The following is an 11,131-nucleotide window of genomic DNA, read 5'->3' on the forward strand; positions in this document are numbered from 1 at the left end:
CCTGAGCCGTCATCATTTGCAGCACCGGGTGGTCCTGCTGGTCTCCTGGGTTTTGCAAATGTCCCTTTAACTGCAAGCACTCCTGACCAGAGCTAGCAGTTATGTAGTTATGACTTCACTTGACCGTTTAGTGGTCAGTCGGGGGGGGGGGGGGGGGGGGGGCCCAATCAAAAGTTTGCTATAGGGCCCAGCCATTTCTAGTTACGCCCCTGTATAGTGATATGTCCTGCAGTCTGCTCTGTATGTAGTGATATGCCCTGCGGAGCTCTGTATATAGTGATATGTCCTGCAGAGCTCTGTATATAGTGATATGTCCTGCAGTCTGCTCTGTATATAGTGATATGTCCTGCAGAGCTCTGTATATAGTGATATGTCCTGCAGTCTGCAGAGCTCTGTATATAGTGTATGTCCTGCAGAGCTCTGTGTATAGTGATATGTCCTGCAGTCTGCTCTGTATATAGTGATATGTCCTGCAGAGCTCTGTATATAGTGATATGTCCTGCAGAGCTCTGTATATAGTGATATGTCCTGCAGTCTACAGAGCTCTGTATATAGTGTATGTCCTGCAGAGCTCTGTGTATAGTGATATGTCCTGCAGAGCACTGTATATAGAGATATGTCCTGCAGTCTGTAGAGCACTGTATATAGTGATATATCCTGCAGAGCTCTGTATATAGTGATATGTCCTGCAGTCTGTAGAGCTCTGTATATAGTGATATGTCCTGCAGTCTGTAGAGCTCTGTATATAGTGATATGTACTGCAGTCTGTAGAGCTCTGTATATAGTGATATGTCCTGCAGTCTGCAGAGCTCTGTATATAGTGATATGTCCTGCAGAGCTCTGTATATACTGATATGTCCTGCAAATTATTGTATATAGTGATATGTCCTGCAGAGCTCTGTTTATAGTGATATGTCCTGCAGTCCGCAGAACACTGTATATAGTGATATGTCCTGCAGAGCTCTCTATATATATATATAGTGATATGTCCTGCAGAGCTCTGTATATAGTGATATGTCCTGCAGAGCTCTGTATATAGTGATATGTCCTGCAGTCTGCAGAGCTCTGTATATAGTGATATGTCCTGCAGAGCTCTGTATATAGTGATATGTCCTGCAGTCTGCAGAGCTCTGTATGTAGTGATATGCCCTGCAGAGCTCTGTATATAGTGATATGTCCTGCAGTCTGCTCTGTATATAGTGATATGACCTGCAGAGCTCTGTATATAGTGATATGTCCTGCAGTCTGCAGAGCTCTGTATATAGTGTATGTCCTGCAGAGCTCTGTGTATAGTGATATGTCCTGCAGAGCACTGTATATAGAGATATGTCCTGCAGTCTGTAGAGCACTGTATATAGTGATATATCCTGCAGAGCTCTGTATATAGTGATATGTCCTGCAGAGCTCTGTATATACTGATATGTCCTGCAGAGCTCTGTATATAGTGATATGTCCTGCAGTCTGTAGAGCTCTGTATATAGTGATATGTACTGCAGTCTGTAGAGCTCTGTATATAGTGATATGTCCTGCAGTCTGCAGAGCTCTGTATATAGTGATATGTCCTGCAAATTATTGTATATAGTGATATGTCCTGCAGAGCTCTGTTTATAGTGATATGTCCTGCAGAGCTCTGTATATACTGATATGTCCTGCAGAGCTCTGTATATAGTGATATGTCCTGCAGTCTGTAGAGCTCTGTATATAGTGATATGTACTGCAGTCTGTAGAGCTCTGTATATAGTGATATGTCCTGCAGTCTGCAGAGCTCTGTATATAGTGATATGTCCTGCAAATTATTGTATATAGTGATATGTCCTGCAGAGCTCTGTTTATAGTGATATGTCCTGCAGTCCGCAGAACACTGTATATAGTGATATGTCCTGCAGAGCTCTATATATATATAGTGATATGTCCTGCAGAGCTCTGTATATAGTGATATGTCCTGCAGAGCTCTATATATAGTGATATGTCCCGCAGATTATTGTATATAGCGATGTCCTGCAGAGCTCTGTATATAGTGATATGTCCTGCAGAGCTCTGTATATAGTGATATGTCCTGCAGAGCTCTGTATATAATGATATGTCCTGCAGTCCGCAGAGCACTGTATATAGTGGCATGTCCTGCAGAGCACTGTATATAATGATATGTCCTGCAGTCCGCAGAGCACTGTATATAGTGACATGTCCTGCAGAGCACTGTATATAATGATATGTCCTGCAGTCCGCAGAGCACTGTATATAGTGATATGTCCTGCAGAGCACTGTATATAATGATATGTCCTGCAGTCCGCAGAGCACTGTATATAGTGACATGTCCTGCAGAGCACTGTATATAATGATATGTCCTGCAGTCCGCAGAGCACTGTATATAGTGATATGTCCTGCAGAGCTCTGTATATAGTGATATGTCCTGCAGTCTGCAGAGCTTTGTATATAGTGATATGTCCTGCAGAGCTCTGTAAATAAAAAGTTTGCTTTATTTGCCAGAAAATGTGGGACTTTTTCTTGCTGTCCGCCAGGTGCAGTGCTCTGCAATCATGTCATGGACAGTCACATGTAAGCAGTTCTCTTATTTTATGTTGAAACTGGTATCTATCGCTCCATTACTTCTGTCTTTGTAGATAAATTTGTAATTTTGCAGCTGCTTCATGACGCATCTGAAAAACACTGGTTTAGGTTGTTATAGGTCCTGGGTATATACACTGCTGGTGGGTTTTATAGGGCCTGGGTATATACACTGCTGGTGGGTTTTATAGGGCCTGGGTATATACACTGCTGGTGGGTTTTATAGGGCCTGGGTATATACACTGCTGGTGGGTTGTTATAGGGCCTGGGTATATACACTGCTGGTGGTTGTTATAGGGCCTGGGTATATACACTGCTGGTGGGTTTTATAGGGCCTGGGTATATACACTGCTGGTGGGTTTTATAGGGCCTGGGTATATACACTGCTGGTGGGTTTTATAGGGCCTGGGTATATACACTGCTGGTGGGTTTTATAGGGCCTGGGTATATACACTGCTGGTGGGTTGTTATAGGGCCTGGGTATATACACTGCTGGTGGTTGTTATAGGGCCTGGGTATATACACTGCTGGTGGGTTGTTATAGGTCCTGGGTATATACACTGCTGGTGGGTTGTTATAGGGCCTGGGTATATACACTGCTGGTGGGTTGTTATAGGTCCTGGGTATATACACTGCTGGTGGGTTGTTATAGGGCCTGGGTATATACACTGCTGGTGGGTTGTTATAGGGCCTGGGTATATACACTGCTGGTGGGTTGTTACAGGGCCTGGGTATATACACTGCTGGTGGGTTGTTATAGGGCCTGGGTATATACGCTGCTGGTGGGTTGTTATAGGGCCTGGGTATATACACTGCTGGTGAGTTGTTATAGGGCCTAGGTATATACACTGCTGGTGGGTTGTTATAGGGCCTGGGTATATACATTGCTGGTGGGTTGTTATAGGGCCTGGGTATATACACTGTTGTTGGGTTGTTATAGGGCCTGGGTATATACTGCTGGTGGGTTGTTATAGGGCCTGGGTATATACACTGCTGGTGGGTTGTTATAGGGCCTGGGTATATACACTGCTGGTGGGTTGTTATAAGGCCTGGGTATATACACTGCTGGTGGGTTGTTATAGGGCCTGGGTATATACACTGCTGGTGGGTTGTTATAGGGCCTGGGTATATACACTGCTGGTGGGTTGTTATAAGGCCTGGGTATATACACTGCTGGTGGGTTTTATAGGGCCTGGGTATATACACTGCTGGTGGGTTATTATAGGGCCTGGGTATACACTGCTGGTGGGTTATTATAGGGCCTGGGTATATACACTGCTGGTGGGTTGTTATAGGGCCTGGGTATACACTGCTGGTGGGTTATTATAGGGCCTGGGTATATACACTGCTGGTGGGTTGTTATAGGGCCTGGGTATACACTGCTGGTGGGTTATTATAGGGCCTGGGTATATACACTGCTGGTGGGTTGTTATAGGGCCTGGGTATATACACTGCTGGTGGGTTATTATAGGGCCTGGGTATATACACTGCTGGTGGGTTGTTATAGGGCCTGGGTATACACTGCTGGTGGGTTATTATAGGGCCTGGGTATATACACTGCTGGTGGGTTGTTATAGGGCCTGGGTATATACACTGCTGGTGGGTTATTATAGGGCCTGGGTATATACACTGCTGGTGGGTTGTTATAGGGCCTGGGTATACACTGCTGGTGGGTTATTATAGGGCCTGGGTATATACACTGCTGGTGAGTTAATATAGATCCTGGGTATATACACTGCTGGTGGGTTGTTATAGGGCCTGGGTATATACACTGCTGGTGGGTTGTTATAGGGCCTAGTATATACCATCACGCTAAATCTTTGGCTGTCCAGGAGTGATGGGAATTGTAGTTTGGGAACAGTTGGAGGGCCGTGAGTGACACCTGTGGCCTAGAGTTACCACATGTGAATTTCCCTGGAGTTGGATGATTGGGTGTTGGCCCTGGACGTGTTTTCCCGTCTCTACTGCTCACCATCATAACAGAGTTTACCAAAACGTATGTAAGGCTGGCCAACCCCTTTAAGAGGAACACTTATCCCTTATCCACACTATTAGTAGGTTTAGTATAAAAATAATTATATCTTCAGGAATAAGTAGACATTGTTTCCATATACCGACTCTGTATCCTTGGAATATCTTTGATGATATGTCTAAATATATTCCGCAGAAAGTTGAGCGGCCGTCATCCATTGCTGAATGTAGTAGGTGACATCAGCGGGATTAGTCACTCTTCCTGTCATTATACAACATTAGGTGACAGTGACGCCGGGTGTTTTTGTAGCCATCTGTGGTTCTTGCCTCCATCTACCGGTATTGTCTCCACCTCAATTCAATCACACTCTAGAATATTTGCAGATTCCTTTCCCCAAAAACAGATTTCAGTTTTCTCCAAAAATGTTTTTGTTAGATTGAGAGGAGGACTATCTATCTATCTATCTATCTATCTATCTATCTATCTCCTATCTATCTATCTATCTCCTATCTATCTATCTCCTATCTATCTATCTATCTATCTATCTATCTATCTCCTATCTATCTATCTATCTATCTATCTATCTATCTATCTATCTCCTATCTATCTATCTCCTATCTATCTATCTATCTATCTCCTATCTATCTATCTATCTCCTATCTATCTATCTATCATCTATCTATCTATCTATCTATCTATCTATCTATCTATCTATCTATCTATCATGTATCTATCTATCTATCTATCATCTATCTATCTATCTATCTATCTATCTATCTCCTATCTATCTATCTCCTATCTATCTATCTCCTATCTATCTATCTCCTATCTATCTATCTATCTCCTATCTATCTATCTATCTCCTATCTATCTATCTATCATCTATCTATCTATCTATCTATCTATCATGTATCTATCTATCTATCTATCTATCTATCTCCTATCTATCTATCTATCTCCTATCTATCTATCTCCTATCTATCTATCTCCTATCTATCTATCTCCTATCTATCTATCTATCTATCTATCTCCTATCTATCTATCTATCTCCTATCTATCTATCTATCATCTATCTATCTATCATCTATCTATCTATCTATCTATCTATCTATCTATCTATCTATCTATCTATCCCCTATCTATCTATTATCTATCTATCTATTTATCTTTCTATCTATCTATCTATCTCCTATCTATCTATCTATCTATCTATCTATCTATCTATCTATCTCCTATCTATCTATCTATCTATCTATCTATCTATCTATCTATCTATCTATTATCTATCTATCTATCTCCTATCTATCTATTTATTATCTATCTATCTATCATCTATCTATCTATCATCTATCTATCTATCTATCTATCTATCTATCTATCTATCTATTCCCTATCTATCTATTATCTATCTATCTATCTATCTATCTCCTATCTATCTATCTATCTATCTATCTATCTATCTATCTATCTATCTATCTTCTATCTATCTCCTATCTATCTATCTATCTATCTATCTATCTATCTATCTATCTATTATCTATCTATCTATCTATCTATCTATCTATCTATCTATCTCCTATCTATCTTCTATCTATCTATCTATCTCCTATCTATCTATCTATCTATCTATCTATCTATCTATCTATCTATCTATCTATCTATCGTTTATCTATCTATCTATTTATTTATCTATTATCTATCTCCTATCTATCTATCTATCTCCTATCTATCTATCTATCTATCTATCTATCTATCTATCTATCTATCTATCGTTTATCTATCTATCTATTTATTTATCTATCTCCTATCTATCTATCTATCTATCTATCTATCTATCTATCTATCTATTATCTATCTATCTATCTGTCAATCTTGTCTTCAGACCCTTTTACTTCTTTCACATTGTTTTTTTTGCACTCCTCATTGGACAGGATTATATGTGACACGCCCCTGTCTATATAAGGTGTCACAGCTATGTATATCAGAGCAAACACTAAGCCATGAGGAGGAAAGAGCTGCCTGTAGAGCTCATAGATTGTGGATATAGAGCTTGAGAAGATAACAAAAACATTCTGCACTAAGTGGAAGTCTGGAATAGATTCTGTATCTGACATATGATGCTGGGCACCTCTCCACTGACGGTGCAAAAGTCTCTTTCTACCCAGATTTTCCTATTGAATTCCAAAAAGAGAGAGACAAATTGGGTACTGCAAAAAAACCCACTATTTTTGGTTTATTTTAAAGATGTTATCCAGAGCTACAAAAACATGGCCACTATCTTCCTGAGACAACACAACTCTTGTCTCCAATTCAGGTGTAATTTCCAATTAAAGGGGAAGTCCGGGCAAACACAATTTTTTAATATAAGCCCTAAATAAGTTTAAGTTTAAGCCCTAAGTTAGATTGGTGCCTAATATACTTTACTTACCGTTTTGCAATCTTGATTTGTGACGTCACGAAATGAGGCGTTGCTTGCTGCGGTTCGGTACAACCCCCTTCATTATGTAGGTGGAAATATGCAGGGACGTTGCCGACCCTCCACGCTGCTGTGGGCGGACTTCGGCGAGAAGCTCTCTCCTTCTGGCTGATGAGGAAGAGCTCTCTGCCGCACGGCACCTCCCACAGCTTTGAAACATGTCACACGTCACATGAGGAGGCAGAGAAAGGCTATGGGCACTGCAAGCTGATTGTAAGGCCTTTCCCTGCCTCCCCATGTGACATCGGCCCGATCACATGGTTTCACAGGACGACGTCACATGAGGGCGGTTTTCGGCGAGAAGCTCTCTCCTCCTGGCTGAAACTGGGAAGAGGATGCTGGGAAATCTAGTAGAGAAGCTGCAGCTCAGACAGGAAGTGAGGAGAGAAGACATGATGATGAGAACAGGCGATGTGGGAGTCACAGAGCGGTGATTTGGGGCTCAAACTGTTCCTATACAAAGGGTATATATGATTAGAGATGATCGAACAGCGGAAAATCTTGGGTTCTATCGAACTCGAACCTTCCGCATTTGATTACCGTTCCGTGGGGAAGGAGGAGACAGCCCGGGTTCCGCCTGGAATTCCGGGATTCAACCTAGTTAATAGGTCGTATCCTGAAATTCCAGGCGGTACCCGGGCTGTCTCCTCCTTCACCACAGACCGGGAAGGCAACGGGAATCAAACGCAGAAGGTTCGAGTTTGATAGAACCTAAGATTTCCCGCTGTTCGATCATCTCTATATATGATCCCTTGTTTATATAATTGGTTTTATTGAGCAGACCGCAGAGTTGTCCTTTAACCCCTTAAGGACAGAGCCAATTTCGATTTTTGCATTTTCGTTTTTTCCTCCTTGTGCTTAAAAGGCCATAGCACTTGCATTTTTCCGCCTAGAAACCCACATGATCCCTTATTTTTTGCGCCACTAATTGTACTTTGCAATGACAGGCTGAATTTTTGCATTTGGTACACTGTGAATCCAGTAAAAAAATAAATGTGTGGTGAAATTGAAAAAAAAAACGCATTTTGTTTATTTGGGGGAAATGTGTTTTTACGCTATTCGCCCTGGGGTAAAACTGACTTGTTATGCATGTTCCTCAAGTCGTTACGATTAAAACGATATATAACATGTATAACTTATATTGTATCTGATGGCCTGTAAAAAATTCAAACCATTGTCAACAAATATACGTCACTTAAAACCGCTCCATTCCCAGGCTTATAGCGCTTTTATCCTTTGGTCTATGGGGCTGTGTCAGGTGTAATTTTTTGCGCCATGATGTGTTCTTTCTATCTGTACCTTGATTGCGCATATACGACTTTTTGATCGCTTTTTATTACAATTTTTCTGGATTTGATGCGACCAAAAATGCGCAATTTTGCACTTTGGGATTTTTTGGCGCTGACGCCGTTTACCGTGCGAGATCAGGAATGTGATTAATTAATAGTTCGGGCGATTACGCACGCGGCGATAGCAAACATGTTTGTTTATTTATTTATTTATTTACTTTTATTTATAACCTAGGAAAAGGGGGGTGATTCAGACTTTTATTAGGGGAGGGGGCTTTTTACTATTAACAACATTTTTTTTTAAACTTTTACACTTATACTAGAAGCCCCCCTGGGGTTAGGGTTATTCCCCCTGGGGTTAGGGTTATTCCCCCTGGGGTTAGGGTTATTCCCCCTGGGGTTAGGGTTATTCCCCCTGGGGTTAGGGTTATTCCCCCTGGGGTTAGGGTTATTCCCCCTGGGGGACTTCTAGTATATACACTTTGATCTCTCATAGAGATCTCTGCAGCATAGATATGTGATCCATGAGATAGGCACTCGCTTACTTCCGGCTGCTGCAGCTGGAAGTAAATGAGTGCCGAGCCGGGGACGGCGCCATCTTGGAGCGGTCCCCGGCCGGCTTCAGAAACGGAGATCGCTCCTCCGGGATAACATCCCGGAGGAGCGATCTCCTCCACCAGACACCAGGGAAGTGCTGCGTCCGGTAATCGGATGCAGCTGTCATGTTTGACAGCTGCATCTGATTACTGTATTAGCGGGCACGGCGATCGGACCGTGCCCGCTAATACCGGCGGTCCGGCTATAAGCGGCACCCGGTACCGCCGCGGTTCAGAGCAGGGTCGCCGCGCAGCCCCGCTCTGAACATCCTTAACGGCATCAGGGCGTAAATATACGCCCTATGTCGAAACTTCATTCACTTCAGTAGAACTGAGTAGCAAAACCCCACGCAAACTGGAGAGCGGTGCTGTCTCTGGAAGAAAGTGGCCATGTTTTTGTAGCACAGGATAACCCCTTTAAAGGGGTTATCCAGCACTACAAAAACATGGCCACTTTTCCCCCTCTCTTGTCTCCAGTTCAGGTGCGGTTTGCAAATAAGCTCCATTTACTTCAATGGAACTGAGTTTGAAACCCCACCCAATCTGGAGACAAGAGAGGGGGAAAAGTGGCCATGTTTTTGTAGCGCTGGATAACCCCTTTAACATGCACACTCATCATAGCTAGTCATACAGCAGCATCTGTCTGATTCCACTGCAGCTGCATCCATGTATTTTATTACCTTCAGTGGGTCTTACATTAAGTGGTCACCAGTCTGACTCTATGGAAATCACAGTGCTGAAAGTGTCAGAGGGAAGTGGTCTGCTCTTGGTCATCTTACTTCCTGTGGACTACAGGACGACATCAACACCTACCAGATCACTCTCTCTTTCTGATATAGTATATAAAGAAAGTGTGTGAGGTATAAGCATCTACACCGGTATCAATGCGCTTGATGCAAAGGCCAGCAATGGAAGGTGTGGGTCCCCCAGAAATCAACAATACAGGAAACAGCAGGGGGCGCAACCACTGCTATGAATGTATAATATGATTTAGTTAGTGTTCCTTACTGTATAGTGTAGTTCTTTATACTTTTTTGCAGTATTTTTCCTTTCGACACTGTTCCTCTTTTTCTGTTTTATAGTCTTTTGGGGGGAAACCTTTTGTTTAGTTAGTACCCATCTCATATATGGGTGACAGGGTGTTGGGTAAGCAGATCTCTTGTAGCTGCAAAACTACAACTCCCATCATGCCTGGACAGCCAAAGCTTTAGCATCACAGGAACTGGTTGATGAAGGACCAGGACTGGCAGCATGGTAGCTGCTCTGGACCAGGACAGGTAAGTATCACCCCCTTTATTTTGCTCTTGGCTGTTTATTAGTGTGTCTGGCTTCCATCATTTGCACTAGCACCATGGGCATTCTGGCAGCAGACACCCATAGGCGCTCACCTGGGGTCATAGACTGTTCTGCTCACCAGCACCCAGACACATCCTCCAGCTGCTGTGAGCGACCCTGTCTGTGGAGCTACAAGAACCATCTGTATAACACCTCTGGAACATCAGCATCCTTTCCTGTGGTCACTTTGTGCTGTTTTCATTACCACAACACGCAGAATTGTGTTGTTTCTCCTGTTACTGTGGATACAGTTCTTCTATCTTGTACAGTATGTTTGTTTCCATTTCCTTTAAAGAAACCACAAGACCACATCAGTATCAGAATGGTTCATAATGGACATTTCTTTATTGTACCTGATACACAAAAAATTGTATTCTGCATCAATTTATTAATAGAACATAAGTAATGGGTTCTGTAGGTCACCTTCTGAGATTCAGAAGCTTATTAACATTCTGCACTGAATATGTGCCCCCATATAGTAGTTGGGACCCTATACTGCCCCCTTATAGTAGTTGGGACCCCATACTGCCCCCATATAGGAGATAGGCTCCACTATGCCCAATACAGTAGTTAGGCCCCCAAACTATCCACATATGTTACTTAGAGTAACCCCTCACTGCCCCTATACAATAGATAGGCTCCATATTGTGCCTATTTAGTGTATATAGGCTTCATTCTGCCTCCATATAGTAATTAGCCCCCCAATGTGGACCCCCAACAGTAGTAACATCCCTCACACTATCCCCATATAGTAGTTAGGGTCCCGCACACTGCCCCCATGTAGTAGAGGCCCCTTGTGCCCCCATATAAACGTTAGGCCCCTTCTGACCGGTGGAATAGGGGCATTAGTTTGTTGTGTGAAAAGACAATAGGGAAAGCGATATGTGCAGACACGTTG

The sequence above is a fragment of the Dendropsophus ebraccatus genome, chromosome 13, assembly GCF_027789765.1.
Source record: "Dendropsophus ebraccatus isolate aDenEbr1 chromosome 13, aDenEbr1.pat, whole genome shotgun sequence".
NCBI classification, from domain to species: Eukaryota; Metazoa; Chordata; class Amphibia; order Anura; family Hylidae; genus Dendropsophus; species Dendropsophus ebraccatus.